The sequence below is a fragment of the Microcaecilia unicolor genome, chromosome 1, assembly GCF_901765095.1.
Source record: "Microcaecilia unicolor chromosome 1, aMicUni1.1, whole genome shotgun sequence".
Taxonomy (NCBI): Eukaryota; Metazoa; Chordata; class Amphibia; order Gymnophiona; family Siphonopidae; genus Microcaecilia; species Microcaecilia unicolor.
Genome location: NC_044031.1, coordinates 541,533,269 through 541,552,424, shown reverse-complemented (window position 1 = coordinate 541,552,424; position 19,156 = coordinate 541,533,269). Strand labels below are relative to the sequence as shown.

The window sequence follows — 19,156 nt, the reverse complement described above, 5'->3', positions numbered from 1 at the left end:
ATATGTTAAATAGTATCAGTCCCAGTACAGATCCCTGTGGCACTCCACTATTCACCCAATAACCAATTTCTAATCCACAACAGAACATTGCCTCCTATCCTATGACTCTCTCATGGGGAACTTTGTCAAAAGCTTTCTGAAAATCTAGATACACTACATAAACTGGCTCATCTTTAGCCACGTGTTTATTCACACCTTCAAAGAAATGAAGGAAAATTGGTGAGGCAAGACTTCGCTTGGCTGAAACTATGCTGACTCTGTCCCATTAAACCACCCTCATCTATGTGTTCTGTAATTTTATTCTTTATAATAGTTTCCACTATTTTACCCGGCACTGACATCAGGCTTACTGGTCTGTAATTTCATGGATCACTCCTGTATCCCTTTTTAAAGATCAGTGCTACATTGGTCACCCTCCAATCTTTAGGTACTACAGATGATTTTAACGACAGGTTACAGATCACTAACAGCAGATCAGCAGTTTCACGATTGAGTTCTTTCAGTACCCTGGGTGGGGTGTATACAATGCAGTCCAAATGATTTATCACTCTTTAAGTTGGCTCAGTATGTCTTCCTGGTTCACTGAGATTTCTTTCAGTTCCTCTGCATCATCACTCTTGAAATCCATTTCTGGTACAGGTAGATCTTTTACATCTTCTTCCATAAAGACGGAAGCAAGTCATTCAATCTCTCCACTATGGCCTTGTTGTCCCAGAGTGCCCCTTTTGCTCCTTCATGATCTAACAATCCCACAGATTCCCTCACAGGCTTTCTGTTTCTGATATTTCTGAAAAGATCCAAAACCAAGACACAAGACAGGGTGCTGGGCTCAATGGACCCTTGGTCTGTCCCAGCATGGCAATGCTTATGTACTTATGTGTTACTATATGTTTTTGTCTCTGCGGCAATTTTTCTTCATATTCTCTTTTAGCCTTCTTTATCAATGCTTTGCATCTAGCTTGAGAGTGCTTATTTTGTTTCTTACTTTCTTCATTTGGATCCTTTTTCCATTCTTTGAAGTATGTTCTTTTGGCTCTAACAGCCTCTTTCACTTCACTTTTTAACTACACTGGCTCATAGGAGCCAACTTTTCAAAATTATTGGGGGTGCTAAGCCCAGTGGAAATAACCCTTCCTTGGACACATACAAGGAATTTTCTCAATATTGGGGGTGCTCAAGCACCCACAGAGTCGGCTCCTATGCGCTGGCTGTCGTTTGCTCTTCTTTCCACTTTTGTTAATATGTGGAATACATCTGGTCTGGGTTTTTCTACTTTGGTGTTTTTAAACAACAAAAAGAAGAAGAAACCAAAAGGAATCCTACGGAAGACTTGGAGGGGCATAATGGAAAGATCGTCCAAGTACGAATTAGGACGTTCTTACGAAAACGCCCAAAAATAGACATGTATAATGGGAAAATAGTGTGGGCGTTTTTCGATAATCGATTATCCCTGTAAGAAAACAATCAAATGACGAGCGCATAAGCGTGACTAAATTGGGCGCCCTAACACGGTCGATTATTGCAGGTGCAAACGACCAAATCACGTGCTGTGTAAAATAATGTACATAGGTGTATCGCAAGTACAGTACATGTTGTTCAGGCCATCCAGGTACGGGAAAATATGAGGAACGCGTATATGTGTCAACTACAGACATATCATGCTGCTCCACCCATACTTTCATCATATGTGCCCATCTGAATGTGCGGATCTGCATGCACTGTACACCTACTGAACATGCAGCTATATGCATATTGTGTATATGTGAAAAGGGTCGGGTGGGGTGCGTCATACTCATCTATATAAGGCACGTTCCACACACGTGCAGGCATGTGCACGTCAAAGACGTCTATGCTTACGAGGGCGTCCACGTGCTGATAGGGGCCATATATGGAATAGTCATCCATATATGGAGCTGTGCATGAAACGACGTCCCTCACGCAAGGTCGTCTATATAAGGCACTTCTTTTCCAACACGTGGAAAAATGGCACAACGGCGAGAGCCGAATTTTGGAGAACAGGAGAGCTTGCTGCTCGTCCGGCTGTGCCTAAGGCACCGCCATTGCCTTTTTGTACAGCACCACCACCTGCCCCCCAGGCTGCAGGCCATGCGAGCCTGGTCCCGCATCCGGGACAGGCTAGAAAGGTAAGGTTATGGCCCAACCCCCCTCCCCTCCTGTACCTACACATATAACAGCTCCGTCATCAATGTTACCAGCAGTAACTGGAGTGTCCATGCAAGGATCATGAGTAATATAGGAACATGCACAATCACTAATAATTTGTATGTTATTGAAACGACCACCATTCCCACATCCCTACAAAAATGTATTTCGTTAGGTTAGGTATGTGACTATTCTATTAGTGTTATGTGACAATTTTGTTAGTTATGTGAAGGGCACATTTTCCAACCCCTCTTTGCAGCCAGTGGGTTACAACGCATCCGAATAGTGGAAGCATGAGACCAATGAAACCTATACCATACTTTATAACATGGTCATGATAACACATATAAAGTAGTTTAACAAGCATACATTATAATGTATACAAACGGTACTGTCTGGCCTCATGCCCACCTCTCTGGCATCATCTGCATAGGAACCAACTCGGTGGCTGCTGTGGGTGCTTGACCACCCCACCCCCAATATCAAATATGTATGGAGGGAGGGGTCATCTCCACTGGGGGTTCCACCCCCCCAAAATGTTAAAAAGGTGGCTCCTATGATTCACTACCAATGGAGGTGGCCCCCCCCCCAACACTGTAGACCCTCTCTCACTGGTATGTGAATAGCAAATGAATGTGTGCAGAGGACAAAAAGGACCAACCCCCCTGACCCCTGCTCTACAAACTTATATCTTACAGACGCTTTGGAGTCCACCGGGACCTCGAGTCCCTCAGGAGGCGGTTCCGCCGTGTGAGGCGGGAGAGGCCCGATCTCATCCGGGCGGTGCGAAGGCACCTCAGGGCTCGCCGTAAGTATTCAAAAACAGGACACCTGTACAGATTACTACATACATTTCATGAATAATGCAAATGTGTTGTACAATATCAATTCCCATGTGCCTAATAGCCACCTAGTAAGTAATAACATATCTGTCCCAGATCAAGGATGCAGGTTGCAGGGGTTCTCCCATGAGCGTGCCTGCAACGTCCGACCATCCCCCAGAGATGAATGACATGATATGCCACACTTTACTATTCCCCTTACTGTGGTGGCTGATTAGTGTGTCCTGGTACAGCTGCCTGAGGCCCTACTTTTACTGCATGTTATGGCCTAACTCACATAAAAGATTTGTGCTCAACACCCTTCCCACTGCCCCCCCCCAATAACTCCTACAACAACTGCCCATCAACCCCTCGTTGCATCTCACAATGCAAACATGCTGGTCAGCAATGAATTTGGTATGGCAACATGTCCTGCGTGGTGTGTGTCAGAGGAGGGTCCAGGGTTCTGTGTCATGTCATCTGATGCAGCTCATTCCCCATGGGCATAGGCTACGCCTTACCACACCCTGCCCCATCCCCTGCCTCACGCCACCCAGCTACTGCACTATGCAAGCCATGTTGTATGCACTGATCTCAATCACACTCCTTTTACATACACAGGGCTCCACCAGCAGGAAGCCGAGCGGGAAGATGAGGAGGGCCACCACCTCCAGGAGGAGGAGCAGGAGCAGGAGGAGCAGGAGGAGGAGGAACAGCAAGAGGAGGGGCACCTGGATGAGGAGGAGGAGGAGCAGCCAGGCCAGGAGGCGGGCCACCAGGAGGAGGAGGACTCGGACTCGGAGGAGGGGGTCCTCATCATTGATGAGGATGAGGACATACATCAGGACCCCTCCCCACCTGTACCTCCATATGAGGCATCTCCCTCCCCTCAGCCATCTCCATCCCCTGAGGCACCTCCATCGCCTCAGCCAGCACCATCGCCTGGCCCACCTCCATCTCCTGGGCCATCATCTTCAATGTCCCCTGGCCCACCTCCAGCCTTTGGCCCTGCAACAGTGGTGCGGCTCCTGCAGCAGCTGGTAGATGGCCAGCAGCAGCTTCTAGTTGGCCAGCACCAGCTGCTGCAGGAGGTGAGAGCCCTACGGCAGGGCAATGAGCAGCTCCAGGGCCCACTAAGGGTACTGCTGGGCCTGCTCATTGCCCTGCTACAGAAGGCCTTGCTCAGAGGGCGTGGCCGCCCTTAATTTAAATAGGGGGGGGCCTGTTGGGGGTGTGGGGAGTGGGTGGGGGAGGGAATTGTTGGGGTTGTGTGTGTGGGGGGAGGGAAATGTTGGGGGTTCTGTGGGGGGGGAGAGGGAATTGTTGGGGTTGTGTGTGTGGGGGGAGGGAAATGTTGGGGGTTCTGTGGGGGGGGGGGAGAGAATTGTTGGGGTTGTGTGGGGAGTTGTGGGGGGGAGGAGGGCATTGTTGGGGGTTATTTTGTAGGGGTGGGGGTGGGGGGGAAATAAATGTTTCTCTTACACTATAACTATCAGGGTGTGTGTGTGTGTTTGTCTCCCTTGTGCATTACATATCACCAAATGGTGCTGTTGAGTTGAGAGGAAGGAGGCAGCAATATGCATAGCATTAAATGTGCTGTGTGAATGAGAAGGTGATGTATGTCTGAGAATGTTGGCCATACAGAACGCCACCTGTTCATTCCAACCTGCATGGCCATATGTGCAGGGGGGTTGGGCCGGGGAGGCTGGATGGATATTTGTGTTCATGAATAAAAATGGCCAGCCAGCATCTCTCTCTCCCTCCCTCCCTCCCCTCCACCATACTGACCCACAATACAGAGTGCCATCAATAAGAGATTAATAGTGTACCACGTGTGAAGAGATTAATAGTGTACCACGTGTGATCTGCCAGGTACACACTTCCACATAACTCCAGGTACCACATACACAGTGTTTGCTGTCTGATGGACACATATCCTTACCCACAAGCCACATTGGTGGGGGGGGGGGGGGGGGGGGGCCCAAGAAGGACCTACAAACAGCTGGCTCATATTTTCACATTGAATACATCAGCTATGGTATATAATGCTGAGGAGCAAAAGGGAAACAATGGGAAACCCAATAGATGGATGGTTACTTCATCACAGTTGCAATGTAATACTTGTGTTAGAGAAGGGCACAAATAAAAATGGTGCTCATTATTTGCAGCTGTGATCACATCGATCAAGGTGTGTTACATTCAAGTATTCTGGGTTTGTGTCAAACTTTGTCCCTGAAGTGACTTGCCTTAGATGGGATTTGAACCAGCAACCTTATGATTATAAGGCTGATGCTCTAACCACTAGGCCACAGCAGCCACCAGGCTTTAGCCACCACCAGTTACTTTGGGTTGGTACCTGTACACACACCCCTCTCCCTCACCACCACGTCTTAGGCCTCAGTGGCACTACCTGTAGCCACCTCGATCATTTTGTCCAGGCTACCGATTAAAAACAATGTAATGTGCATGTTCCCTACTACCTATGGAGCAATTTAGGAAGGTGTTCCATAATGTGCTATACACATCCATTGCATTCATCATTCTCCCCTCCCCCGCCTATGGACCTTGAGAATGGGTGGCCACTTCATAAATGGGGACTGGGGTATACCACATAAACAAGGAAGATGGAACCTACCGGGAATCAATACAGCACCTCCAACAGCTGGCCCACACCACTGAGGACCTGCCAACCCCACAGTACAGTGCACAGGAACCTGGTGAAAAGAGAGCTACCTAACATCTGTCTCCAGACTACATACATACAGTGAATGCACACTCCTTGACTATGAGCACAAAGAGAAGAGGTGTCAGACAAATGAGAGCTTACCATGAACGTCTGTTTCAAGACTGTGTAGTGCGCCTTTTATCTTCTGGAACATTAGCTGCACATCTCCCTGATTGAAATGACCCTTACCGAGGGGTGCTCGATTTGGGCCGACTGTACTAAATTCTTGGCCCCCACACACTGCCTGCTACAACCAGGCAGAGAGAATGGGAGAAAGGAAGGGAGCATCAGGGGATGTGGAAGAGAGGAAACGGAAGGCGTGGTGGCTGAGGGCCAATAATATTCCCCCCCCCCCCTAAATACACAGGTGTACCCAAGCATACATTGCTAAACACATACCTTCATATGTGAGGGTAAAACCCTGTAAATGATTATTACGAACAACCGGCAAGGTTTCAGTGCAGGAAATGGCAGGTAAAATGGCAATGAAGAAAGGGAAGGCAGGTGGAAACACCCATACTTATCTACTCATAATCGAAACCATGTGTTCCTAATCGCTATCTGAGCTGGGCACGCTTAGGAATTGTGTGTATAATTGAACAACAAACGCCCATATCAGAAACGCCTATTCCCCCGTCTCAATGGGCGTTCTTGGCGCCTATATAAACACCCACTCCGTATTTTCGATAACCCCATTGGTACAATGCCACCACGCATGCCGCCGACCCGGAAGGGTAATTTTATTGAAGCAGAGGTGGAGCTCCTGGTCCAAGAAATAGTACAGCGGCACCGGAGTCTGTTTGCTCCCACAGGGCAGAGGCTGGCTGCAACAACAAAGCAGCGCGAATGGGAGGCAGTACGGGACAGCCTGAATGCTGTCTTCCATGCTGGGAGAGACGTGGAGGATTGCAAGAGGAAGTGGCGGAAGCTGAGGAGGGATGTTCGGAGGAAGGCGGGGGCCAATCCCCCAGGCAATGACACTGCCAACCTCACGCCCATGGAGCTGATGGTGCACTCCCTCCTACCCCAGGAGGGCATCCATGGGATTGGCTCCCTGGACACCTCGGGCCAGGCTGAGGACTCAGGTAGGTGTTTCATTATGCAGTTGGGGTATCTGTTGTGCTGCAGTACACTTGTGTTATAGAAGTTGGGGTCAGGGGGAGGGAGGTGAGGAGTGGGGGGCAGGAGGAGGGAGGTGGGGGGGGGGAGTATCTCTGGCCTGTCTTTATGTATATTAACAGGCCACCTTTATGATGCTGTTGTGACCTGGTAACCCCTACTCACTAGCTCTCTACCCTTACTCCCTATCCCTACCGTTGTCATTGGGTTTCCTCTTACTTGTCCTGTGTGGCCATATTTATTGAATTGTAAGCTCTATTTGAGTAGTGGTAGTGGTCATGTGTGTTATAGGAGCAAGCAGACAGGGTGGGTGCTGTGTGTGTGTGTGAGCACCCCCAATATTGAGGAAAGATCATGTAGCTGTGCAGGGAGGAGTGTTGGTCACTGGGCTTAGCACCCCCAATACTACTTTCCAGTTGGCTCCTATGGGTGTGTGTAGGTTACTACTGTGGCAGAACTTTGGGGGCCGTCCTTCCCTACTACTCCATCCTATTTTCCCATTAACAAACTGTGCCTAGTTCCTCCTGTGACCTCTGTGCTCTACTGAGTGTGGGCCACATGCATTCAACTGAAGGAGCCTGTAATGGGGGTCATAAAGCAGTTCTATGCAGTTTAGCAAGTCAGTAGTAACACAACACATGCTGCAATGTTGTTCAATTTAACAATTATACAACTAACAGCTTGTCCACAACGTTGTGAGTGGTGTCCTTCTCTTGGCTGCTCATCCACCACCTCTACCCAGCTGCCTGTGGGGCTCTCTCTTTCGCACCCGTGTCAATTCCATTCCTCCTCACCATCTCTTTGCTGGGTCATCAGGTTGGGAGACATGCCAATGTATATGAATGCTGAAAGACAAAAGTGGGTTATTTGCACCAACACTATTCCTCACTCTTGTGCTATACAGGTGATGACTCAGAGGAGGCTGGCCCTAGTGGCCTGCAAGGCCAACGCCCTACACCAGCAGTCCAGCCTCAACCTCCACAGCCTGCAGCACCAGCAGTCCAGCCTCCACCACCTGCACCAGCTGTGCAGCCTCTGCGTCCACCACCACCTGCACCAGCTGTCCAGCCTCTGCCTCCACCACCACCTGCACCAGCTGTCCAGCCTCTGCCACCACCACCACCACCACCACCTGCAGCACCAGCTGTCCAGCCTCTGCCACCACCACCACCACCTGCAGCACCAGCAGAGGCCGCACCTCCAGCACCGGAGGACTTTGGTGAGGAGGAGGAGGGCCCAGCTCCCCGCCAGAGGCCATCCGGCCAAAGGAGGCAACTCCTGCGGCTGGCCACGGAACTACTCCACCACAACGTGCGCTTGGAGGAGTACCGGCAGCAGAAACTGGAGCTGCAGCGCCAAGCACTGGAGGCACAGCAGCGAGCTCACCAGGAACTCCTCCAGGCGCAACGTGAAGGCCACCAGGAGGTGCTCCAGCAACTGAAACGGCTGGAGCAGAGCATCCAACACCTGCGCCCTCAGGGCACCGCACCTACTCCAGCCCCCGTGCTGCTGGAGCAGCCCCTGCCATCAACATCCTCCTCCACTGACCACCACCAACCACCAGCTAAGAGGTGGGCGTTGCGATCCTCAGCCTCCGCACCCACTCCTGCAGCACCCACCAAATCTGCTCCCATTCTGGGTCCTGTGGCCAGACCACTACAACCAACAAGCTGGCCCGATTTCCACGGTGCAGCCGAAGCCGCAGGCTGCCGTGGGGATAGGGAGGAGGACACTGGGAGCAGCAGCTCAGAAGAGGGTGAAGAGACTTCCCGTGCAGCACCAGCTGCAAAGGAAGGGCGTGGGAGGGGTAGGAGGGGACGGGGGAAGGGAAGGGGAAAATGATGGGACATGCTGTAGGGTGAGGGTTGGTGGGAGGGGGGTGGGTGTGGGAGGGGGGTGGTGGTGGTGGTGGGGTTGAACACACACATGCACTTAATGTAAAAAATAAATGTTCACTTACTTTCACCTAAAACTTGTTTCAATGAGTCTTTGTCTTGCTCTTACGCCAAGCTGGTAGGCATTGAGCTCTGCTCTGTGGGCTGGGGGTGGAGGGGGCTCCTCTTCCAGCTCATCTGGGGCCTCTTCTGGTGGTGGCTGTGGCTCCTCTGGGAGAGGCTGTCCTCTGCGCTGGGCCAAATTGTGTAACATGCAGCACGCCACAAAGATCTTGGCCACCTTTTCTGGACTGTAGAGCAGCTCTCCTCCAGACCGGTCCAGACAGCGGAAGCGGTTTTTCAATAAACCAAAGGTGTGCTCAATGATCCCCCGGGTGCTGCGATGTCTCCTGTTGTAGGTTTCTTCTGGCCCTGGTTGTGGGTGGATCAGGGGGGTCATGAGCCATGTCCTCTGCGGGTAGCCTCGGTCACCTTTGCACAAAAGCAGAATGAGATAGATGAGTGTGTATCGCTTGGAGCAGGTACAGGGGGGGCGGGGGGATTTGGATAGTGGGTTGTGGTGGAGGAAGCCAGGGCGGAGGGTTGCCCAGTGGAGGAGGTCTAGTATGGGTGGTACATGCATGTTGCACTTACCTAGTAGCCATCCACGAATGAACTCTCCTCGCTCGAACCTGCGGAAGATGCCCGAGTGCTGTAGGATGTAGGCATCGTGGCTGGAGCCGGGGTACCTGGCACACACGTCTAATATCTCCCCCTGGGCATCACATACAACTTGCATGTTCATAGAATGAAATGCCTTCCTATTTCTGTAGGTGGCTTCGTGTGGCCGGGGGGGTCTGAGGGCTACGTGTGTGCAGTCTATCACACCGATGACCGAGGGGAATCTAGCAACAGCATAGAAGGCGGCCATGTTGTTGTGCAGGGCCTGGGGGGTGGTGGGGAAAGTGATGTAGTGTGAGGTGTGAGTGATAAAGGCATCCAGGAACTGGGTGAGACAGTGTGAAATAGAAGCCTGGGTGAGGCCTGTGTTAGCAGCTAATACGGATTGAAAACTGCCAGTGGCCAGGACAGAGAGAGCGGAAGTGATTTTGAGGTGGGCAGGGATGGGGTTATTCCTACGTGTCTGGGGCTGAAGGAGGGGTTTCAGCTGCTCACACAGCTGACGAATGGTGGCCCTATCAAACCTGAACCTTGTTAGACACTGCTGGTCAGTGAGTTGTAGGAAGGTGGTGCGGGGCCTAAACACTCGGGGCCGTGAATACCTCCTGCGGTAGGTGGCCTCTTCGTGTAGCATGCATGCCACAAGTGCATTAAGTGCATCCATATCCCCACCACCAGTGCAAGTATTAGGACTAGTAGTCAAACAGCACCACACACAGATCTTTCACTTCCAGCCACCACGCCCTCTGGCCACTCACTCGCCAAACAGTACAGGAACACAGAGACAAACGGAGGTCAGGGAATAGAGTATACACGTGGGAGGAGTGAATGGGGAGGGATAGGGGGAGGGGAAGGGGGCGATGGAGCAAAGGAGTAGGAGTAAGGAACGGTGAAAGGGTATGACACAAAAAGAGGCAGGGCACACAGACGACCGTCACAGGTACTCAACACGCTCGGCTTTCTCTCTGCAACCACCACTTCAGCTCTTCCACCAACAATATCGCCACTCTCCAACTACACACAATCGCTAATGGGTCTAAAGACGCTTTCCCCCTTGCTCTGGTCGCTTTTATTTCGGGTCCATCATATTACGCCCATCTTCCCGCTCAACCAGAGCCATTTCGCTATTCGTTATACGTTGTACCCGTCCACGTCGTATCACCGCCCCTAACACGCCCCCGACACGCCTCTTATTTGGACGTTTTTACGTGAACGTACGAGCGACACGGACGCACTGAAACAGTGGTTTCCATTATATGGATTTACTCGTTTTTGTGAGATAAACGTCCATCTCCCGATTTAGGTCGGAACTTGGGCGTTTTTTTCGTTCGATTACAAGCAGGCTAGCAAGACAAACAACAGTGGGAAAGTGGAGATGGCTTGAAAAGGACCAGAAACAATGAAACACTTCAATTGCATGCTATACCCGACACGGCACCCTGTTTCGGTACTGAGTGTTGGACCTGAAACATAAATACAGTAATAAATAAAACATGAAAACTAATTGAATTATAAAAATATATGAACAAATAGTATAGGATACATACAATATAAAAAATTTAACTAATAGAAAAAAATGTGACTAATATAAAAAATAGAACATTTACTGACACACAAACATCCTACTATATGTTTCATAGATTTTGGGTTAAAAAAGCAAAACATATAGTAATAAACTAAGGTTCACATATCATGAAACTTTTCTTACACAATCAGGTGAGAAATGTGTGCTTAAAAATAAAAAGGAATTCAAGCAGAAATGAATGAATGAATGGGTTGCGGTATTTGCCATGCCGGGAATTGCTAGCATAGTTTATTAAAAGAGGGCCAAGGTTAGGAAAGCTCTTCTGCAGTCCTAACTTTATGTGATTACATAGCCTATTGCTGGACTGAAAATTGTCACTAATGTGCTAAATTTGCACTCTGCCCCTAGACCACCCACAAATTAGCAGCTTTGACATAGGTGTAGTGGGAAATTCAGCAGCACTATCTGGTGCCATTGAATATCCTTGGATAGCCCTGACCAAATGATTTAAACAGCCAGGAACTTCTCCTGGCTTTTTAAATTGCTTTGAATATTGACCCCTTAAATTTTAAGTGGATAGGGAAATATTTAGTGTATCTAAATGTAACTTGCCGTAACCTACTTCTGAAAAGGTATGAGTAAAATAGAAATAGATAAAATCATGAATGGCCTGAAAGCCTGTGGGATAACAGGATAGGTCTGGGAAGACAAGTGGTAGAAAAAGGAGGCAGTTTTGAGAGGGAAGAGAGGGACTAGAGTATTACTATGGAACAACAATCAAAGAGCTCGATATCATCTGGCATTAACTGCATAAGGTCTTTGCTTCAAAAATTCGGGGGTGGATAACAGGTAAGTTTTGACTGGAAAATTCAATATCGGACCAAAATTTAGATGCATTAGAAAAGGAGGGGCAAGGGGCAATCCAAGAATGTGCCAAAAATTATTCACTAATTATTCCACTGTCTGTGGAACTTTTGGGTCCTTTTACTAAGGCGCGCTAACAGATTTAGTGCACACTAACAATTAGTGCACGCTTGATATGACACCAATAGGAATATAATGAGCGTCTTATCATTTAGCATGCGCTAAATCTATTAGTGCACCTTAGTAAAAGGACCCCTTTGTCTGTTTAGTAGGATTTAACTCATGCAGTTAACTTATCCATGTTAGTGATACCACTCAAATGGAAAGGGTTGCTGAATATGAGGCATAAGGATGAATAGATAAGTCATCTGTTTATCTATGTGCAGGGGATGGGCAGCTGCATATTGCACTCATAATCTCCTTTCACCTAACTGTGCTCTTCTTGTGCTGACTAAAGGAACTGCTGGACTGATATGTCAAGCACATGTTCCTATTACTGGAGCAAATCTGAACTAACAATGACATTTGTGGTTAATATCATGCTGTATCGATAGGAAACAGCCCTGATGAAAGAAAATAATTCAGAGAGCATTTGGAAGTTTATTTATTAACCACCGATAAAGCAGATGTTCTCAACCAAGTCTTTGGACCACATCTAGCCAATCGAGTTTTCAGGATATCCACAATGAATATGCAGGAGATAGATTTGCATGTACTACCTCCATTCTATGCAAATCTATCTCCTGTGCATATCCTGAAAACCTGACTGGCTAGGTGTCCCAAAGAGTGGGTTGAGAACCTCTGTGCTACAATAATGCTATGATTCTGACATAAACCTTAAAAAATCAGGAAATTCATGGGTTTAATCACCATGGAAACACTAACTATGCACCCTTTTGCACTGTCATGACATCACATTGAAGTCACAAATGGTTTTCAGGACATCTTGCCATCAGAAGGTTTGAGAGGAAGAGAAAGAAAAAGGGGGATGAAACAGTAAGGGGAATGAGGCATGATGGAAACAAGCAGAGAGGTAAGTGATATTGAGGTTTACAAACCTTTTGAGATAAAACTCAAACTAGGTGGATTTCAGCCTGATTAGAAAAGAAAAAAAAAACAACAACATGGGGGAAAACTGAACACAGATCCACAAAAAATTAAAAATTTTTTAAAAAATTATTAATTTGAAGCAGTTCTAAGATATAGGCAGATTACAATTTTTTTCTCTAAATATATACACACTGTGGAAAGAAAGAAGGAAAGATGCATAGTTGGAAAAGGCACATTGGGACATGGGGGGGGGGGCGGTCCTGGAATTTTTAATGAGTGAAATCAAATGACCACTTCACACTAATTCTGGAAAAAGCCACATTGGCTACCTATAACTCCCTTGCAGACTAATTGATGTGCTCTTCGTCATTTTGGCTAGTTTGTTCATCTCAGCAGGCATTCTTATCTGTCTGCTCCTGCCCCAATAAGACATTCTGATGAATATCCATCATATTGCTTTCACTTCTTTAGCCCCTACTTTATAGCATCTTATTCTAGGAGTAGCCTAATGGTTATTGAAGTAAGCTGAGATCCTGGGGAACTGGGTTCAATTCCAATTGTAGCTCTTTGTGACCCTGGGCAAGTCACTTAACCTTCCATTGTCCCAGGTACAAAAACACTTAGGGGTATTACTAAGGTGCATTAGCATTTCTAACGCACCTTTAAACTTAAGGCACGTTAAACGCTAACGTGCCTATACATTTCTATGGGCGCGTTAGTGTTTAATGCGTGCAAACCACTTATGCACATTAAAAATGCTAATGCGCCCATAGTGCACCTTAGTAAACATAGGCATTAGACTGTGAGCCTACTAGGGACAGAGAAAAGTACCTGCATATAAGGTGTAGACATCTAGTAGTGCTATAGAAATGATTAGTAGTAGTAGTAACTATTCAGTTAGAAGCTGAATAAGATACTTCCTAATTATCTGTTGAACGCCTTCATATTTCATAAATTTGTGATGTCTAAAGTATGTCTAGTAGCACTATAGAAATGATAAGTAGTAATAGTAGTAGTAGTAGTTTTAATCTTAATTAAATGGAAAACTGTTAATTCCTAGGAATACCTGGCTGTTTGTAAGCCATTTTGAATACTGAATTCTTTTGTGGGCATCTGCGGGATGTAAGCAACACAATGTAATGTAATTCTTCTAATCTGTGATATTTTATTTTTCTGCTGTATGCATTCTGTTTATACTTATCTTCTTATTTTGTATGGTTTCATGTTATTTTTGCATATTCAATAGACAGATTGAACCCCCCTCCCGTTACTTTTGTATTTAACTGTTTTTTTATGTTTACTAATTTACTATTAATTTAGCTTGTATATTTTATTTATTGAACCTATTTAGACATATCATTTGAATCATGTTAATCACTTTGATTTGTTTTTATCTGAAGGGCAGTATATCGAGTACAATAAATAAAATAAATATTACTTGTTAATTAGGGAAAAAAAACAATGTTGGATTTTGAACAGCTATTGTATTGATGCTTAAATTCCATTTGAATGAAATGTAGGACTTTTGGGAGCAGGTTGGGACTTTTGGGAATCGTAGGAACCAGTATTCTGTAATCCTTAACTGAGAGGAACTGGTGGCAATGATAGGGGTGAGAATTCTTTGGGTTTGGATGGAATAGAATGACTAGTAAATGTGTTTGAAAGTTAAGTAAGAATGGAGTTTGGGCTCATTTGACGCATAAAAATAAAGCTCAGAAAACAAGCTGATTAGACTAATTTAATGCATTTGTGACCAGCTTTCAAGAATTATGTTCCCTTTATCAGCAAAAGGTCATAGGAACACAGAATCTGATAGTATATAAGGATTGTAAGGCCTCTATGACACCATTGATATCTGTTTCCTCTTTTCTTCTTTGTAAACAAATTCCATGCTGCCCTGTATGCCATGACTGATTTTTCCATATCCTACTTCCAATATATATCATTTTAGAGATACAGCTTCCAGAACTGAACACAGTTCCCTACATGAGGTCTCACTAATAAGCAGCATAGAGGCTATCAGGCTAATTTTCGAAAGAGAAGGACGCCCATCTTTCGACACAAATCGGAAGATGGGCGTTCTTCTCACAGTGTTGCCCAAATCGGTATAATCAAAAGCCGATTTTGGGCGTCCCCAACTGCTTTCCGTCACGGGGATGACCAAAGTTCACGGGGGCGTGTCGGAGGCGTAACAAAGGCGGGACTTGGGCGTGCCTAACACATGGATGTCCTTGACCCATAATGGAAAAAAAAGGGCGTCCCTGACGAGCACTTGGACAACTTTACCTGGTCCTGTTTTTTTTACGACCAAGGCACAAAAAGGTGCCCGAACTGACCAGATGACCAAAAGAGAGAATGAGGGATGACCTCCTGTTACTCCCCCAGTGGTCACTAACCCCCTCCCACCCTAAAAAAAATCTTTAAAAATATTTTTTGCCAGCCTCTATGCCAGCCTCAAATGTCACACTCAGGTCCATCACAGCAGTATGCAGGTCCCTGGAGCAGTTTTAGTGGGTGCAGTGCACTTCAGGCAGGCGGACCCAGGCCCATCTCCCCTACCTGTTACACTTGTGGTGGTAAATGTGAGCTCTCCAAAACCCACCACAAGCCCACTGTACCCACATCTAGGTGCCCCCCCTTCAACTGTAAGAGCTATGGCAGTGGTGTACAGTTGTGGGTAGTGGGTTTTGGGGGGATTTGGGGGGCTCAGCATACAAGGTAAGGGAGCTATGTACCTGGGAGCAATTTATGAAGTCCACTGCAGTGCCCCCTAGGGTGCCCGGTTGGTGTCCTGGCATGTCAGGGGGACCAGTGCACTACAAATGCTTGCTCCTCCCATGAACACAGGGCTTGCATTTGGTCGTTTCTGAGATGGGCGTCCTCAGTTTCCATTATCGCCGAAAATCAGAAACGACCAAATCTAGGGACGACCATCTCTAAGGATGACCTAAATTTCAGGATTTGGGCATCCCCGACTGTATTATCAAACAAAAGATGGACGTCCATCTTGTTTGGATAATACAGGTTTCCCCGCCCCTCCACTGGGATGTTTTGCGAGGACGTACTCATCAAAACTTGGGCGTCCCTTTTGATTATGCCCCTCTTTATTACCTCATTTTAACTATTGGTTATGCCTTTCCCTGTGCATTTTATTATTTCCCAGACACGTAGGGTTACCATATGGCTCCAGAAAAAAGAGGACAAGGGGCATAAGATAAAGGGGAAAGGGGATAGACTCAGAGGTAACCTGAGGAAATACTACTTCACAGAAAGGGCAGTGAATTTATGAAACAGCCTCCTGGTGGAAATGGTGGAGATTAAAACAATATCTGAATTCAAAAGAGCTTGGGAAAGTACATAGGATCTCCAAGGGTGTGATAGGAAGAGTAGATGACATGGATGGGCAGACTGGATAGGCCATATGGTCCTTATCTGCCTACATGTTTCATTTGTATCACCCTTCAGGTTCAGCACAGCCATCAGGTCACAGCTCAGCAGATATTGAGGTTGTTAGGTCACATGTTCATGGCCTCCTCCACAGTTCATATGCAACCCCCACCCATGGTAAGCCTCCATTTGCAGGTGCCCAGTGGACTCTAGTTTCTCAGGGGTGTCAAGCCATGGGGAATCTGACATGTCATCTTGGTCACCCCTGAGCTAGCACAGTCGCTGATCTGTTGGACAGTTCAGAGCAGTTTGACTCTGGGACTTTAGTTAAAAATTCTTCCCTAGAAAAAAATTGTCCATAGATTAATTCAACCTGGGATGGGGTGCTCATGTAGGTGGGATTCACAACCAGGGGCACTGGTCTGATCAGAAGACCTGGCTTCACATCAATTTTCTAGAGCTGGAGGGAGATGATGACATCAGGGGTTCAACCAGAGGAGGAGAAGAAAGAGGGAAGGAGGAAGAGGGGGAGCCAGCAGAGATGCTGGAAAACTGTATTGCCTCCGTATGTCAGCAATAACATCTGGCCCACCCTCAGCAGGCAGATGCCGATGATCCAGTTGTGGCAGTGGGAAGGCAGATAATTGAAAGCAGAGCTCGCAGGCTCACACAGGTTCAGGCTTGTGTGCAGCTTGAACTGGCAGCTGAGATGGGACAGGGAGCCCAGGAGGTTTCTCTATCTGCTATATTCTGTGGTATCCAACATGAAGACCTAGAATGACACCCTGGCCTCCACCTTCCTCCAGCTGCAGCAAAGCTGCCAGTCAGCTTCTCTGCATTTCTGGGCCCTGTGTCCCAAGCAAAACCCTCACCTGGGCCACCAACTACTGGACCCAGTGCCCCACTCCCAGCTCCTCCAACCCAGCCCCGTGGCAGAGTCAGTAGGGCAACCTCCTGTGGCTGCTGCCAGGGCAGGGAAAGGGAGAAGCAGTGATGGCGTCACTTTGTCTCTACCTCTCTCCCCAGGAATTTGTGGGATATGCTGTTGGGACTGTTGCCTTTAGGACCTAATGTCTGGGTTTTACCATGCCCATCCCTCACTTTGTCTTTATTGTGCTCCTCCACATAATGATTGGATTTGGGCAGTTGAGGCACTGGCAGATGTGATGCCAGAGACCAGGTTGTGCATTGGTTTGACCTTAGATGCTGCAGGCCCATACTTAACATTGAAGTCTGTAGGGGAGAGGGAAGTTGGGGGAGGGGAGAAGGCTGGGGTCACCTTTTTGTACCTGAATCATGAATAGCACAGTAGCGTAGCCAGAAGGCAATTTTTGGGTGGGCCAACAGGTTGGGTGGGTGGGCACTAGAGAAAAATCTGCCATCTGATGCACCAATGCCCCAACCCTGCCCCACCCCTACCCCACTCCCAATAACTTCAATGAGGGTAGCAGTGCAGGCTTCAGTGGCTACAGGCCATGTTGAGGGTTAGGGGAAGTACGAGAGGCTGCACTCTTCATCCCCCATTGAGCAATGGTACCCCAACACACATATGTTTCCCCCAAATATTCTCCATCCATTGAACCCCCTGGTCCCCCAACAGTGGGAGCAGAGCTAGGACATTTCCCCATAAAACTCACCATAGAAAAAGTCTACCATGCCAACACTAACATCCAAAACAAGGATCCTACCTATGGTACTTTAGGGCCCTAAAATATCAATACATCTATTGAGAAAACTGAACAAGCCAAATTACTATACAATATACCACAAAGATCAACAAATGTGAACTCCTACACACATATCCAAAATTGCCTTACGATATTTGCTCATTATACTACTATCATGCTTTATCATAATCATGTTACCCAAGATCCTTTGTAGTACTAAATGTCTATTTCCTTATGTACTTCCACTATTCATGATGTAATGTAAGCCACATTGAGCCTGCAAAGAGGTGGGAAAATGTGGGATACAAATGCAATAAAAAATCCTATATAATAAAAACCACCTCCAACATTCTGAAGCCGAGAAAGTGAAGCCTGAAGCATCCACGCTCTCTGTATCCATCTGTACTGCCAGGTTCGTCACAAGCAGAAGTGACCAACCACAAGAGGTTTCTCGGCTTCAGAATGTTGGAGGTGCATTCTATTAAATAGGATTGGTCAGTTCCTTGAAGCATAGCCAGAGCTCAGTGTCCTGCACAGTAACGCTCAGCTGCCTCTCCGTGGGGTCTCCTTTTTCGCTGCCCACCTGCAACTCGCTCTCCACGGCGCTGATCAGCTGATTGATGCGGCACTGAGGCAGACTCTTCCCACCACCAGCGCCACTCTCCACAGGTCCAGCGCTCATTCTCTCACCACGCGAGACACCACAACAATGCACGTACACGGAGCTAAGTACACCCTCGCAACTCACTCTCCACGGCACCAGAGAGAGAGAGAGAGAGGGAGGAAGGGAGGGGTGCCTGACACCAGAGAGAGAGAGAGGGAGAGAGGGAGGGAGGGAGGGCCTGACAACAGAGAGAGAGGGAGGGAGGGAGAGAGAGAGAGGGAGGGGGGCCTCACACCAGAGGGGGGGTATCTGTCACACACAAACACACAGACACACTCTCTGTCTCACACACTCAGTGTCTTTCTCTCTCTCACTCTCACACACTGTCTCTCACACACTCTATGTCTCACACTGTATCACATTCACTCTCTACGTGTCACACAGTCACTCACACACTCTCTTGGTCTCATACACTCGGTCTCACAGAGAGTCTGTGTCTCACACACACTCTCTCACACACATTGTATCTGTGTGAAACACATTCTATCTCTCTCACACTCACTGTGTCTCACATACGCACTTGCACACACTCTCATTCTCACACACACACTCTCTCACAGACACACTCGCACCCAGACTCACTCTCTCTCTGTCAAACACAAACAGTCGCACATTC

At 47.6% G+C, this 19,156-nt stretch overlaps 1 protein-coding gene across 1 annotated transcript in view; it reads left to right on the top strand.

Annotated features, from left to right (window-relative positions):
- The first annotated feature begins 468 nt into the window (after window positions 1-468).
- The window catches only part of CDH17 (cadherin 17), a 202,539-nt gene continuing 183,851 nt past the window's right edge, over window positions 469-19,156 (top strand). Inside the window, exons 1-3 of the mRNA XM_030216653.1 lie at window positions 469-480; window positions 3,078-3,080; window positions 12,713-12,805. The gene's annotated coding sequence lies outside the window, so the exon portion shown is untranslated. The remainder of the gene's footprint in view (window positions 481-3,077; window positions 3,081-12,712; window positions 12,806-19,156) is intronic.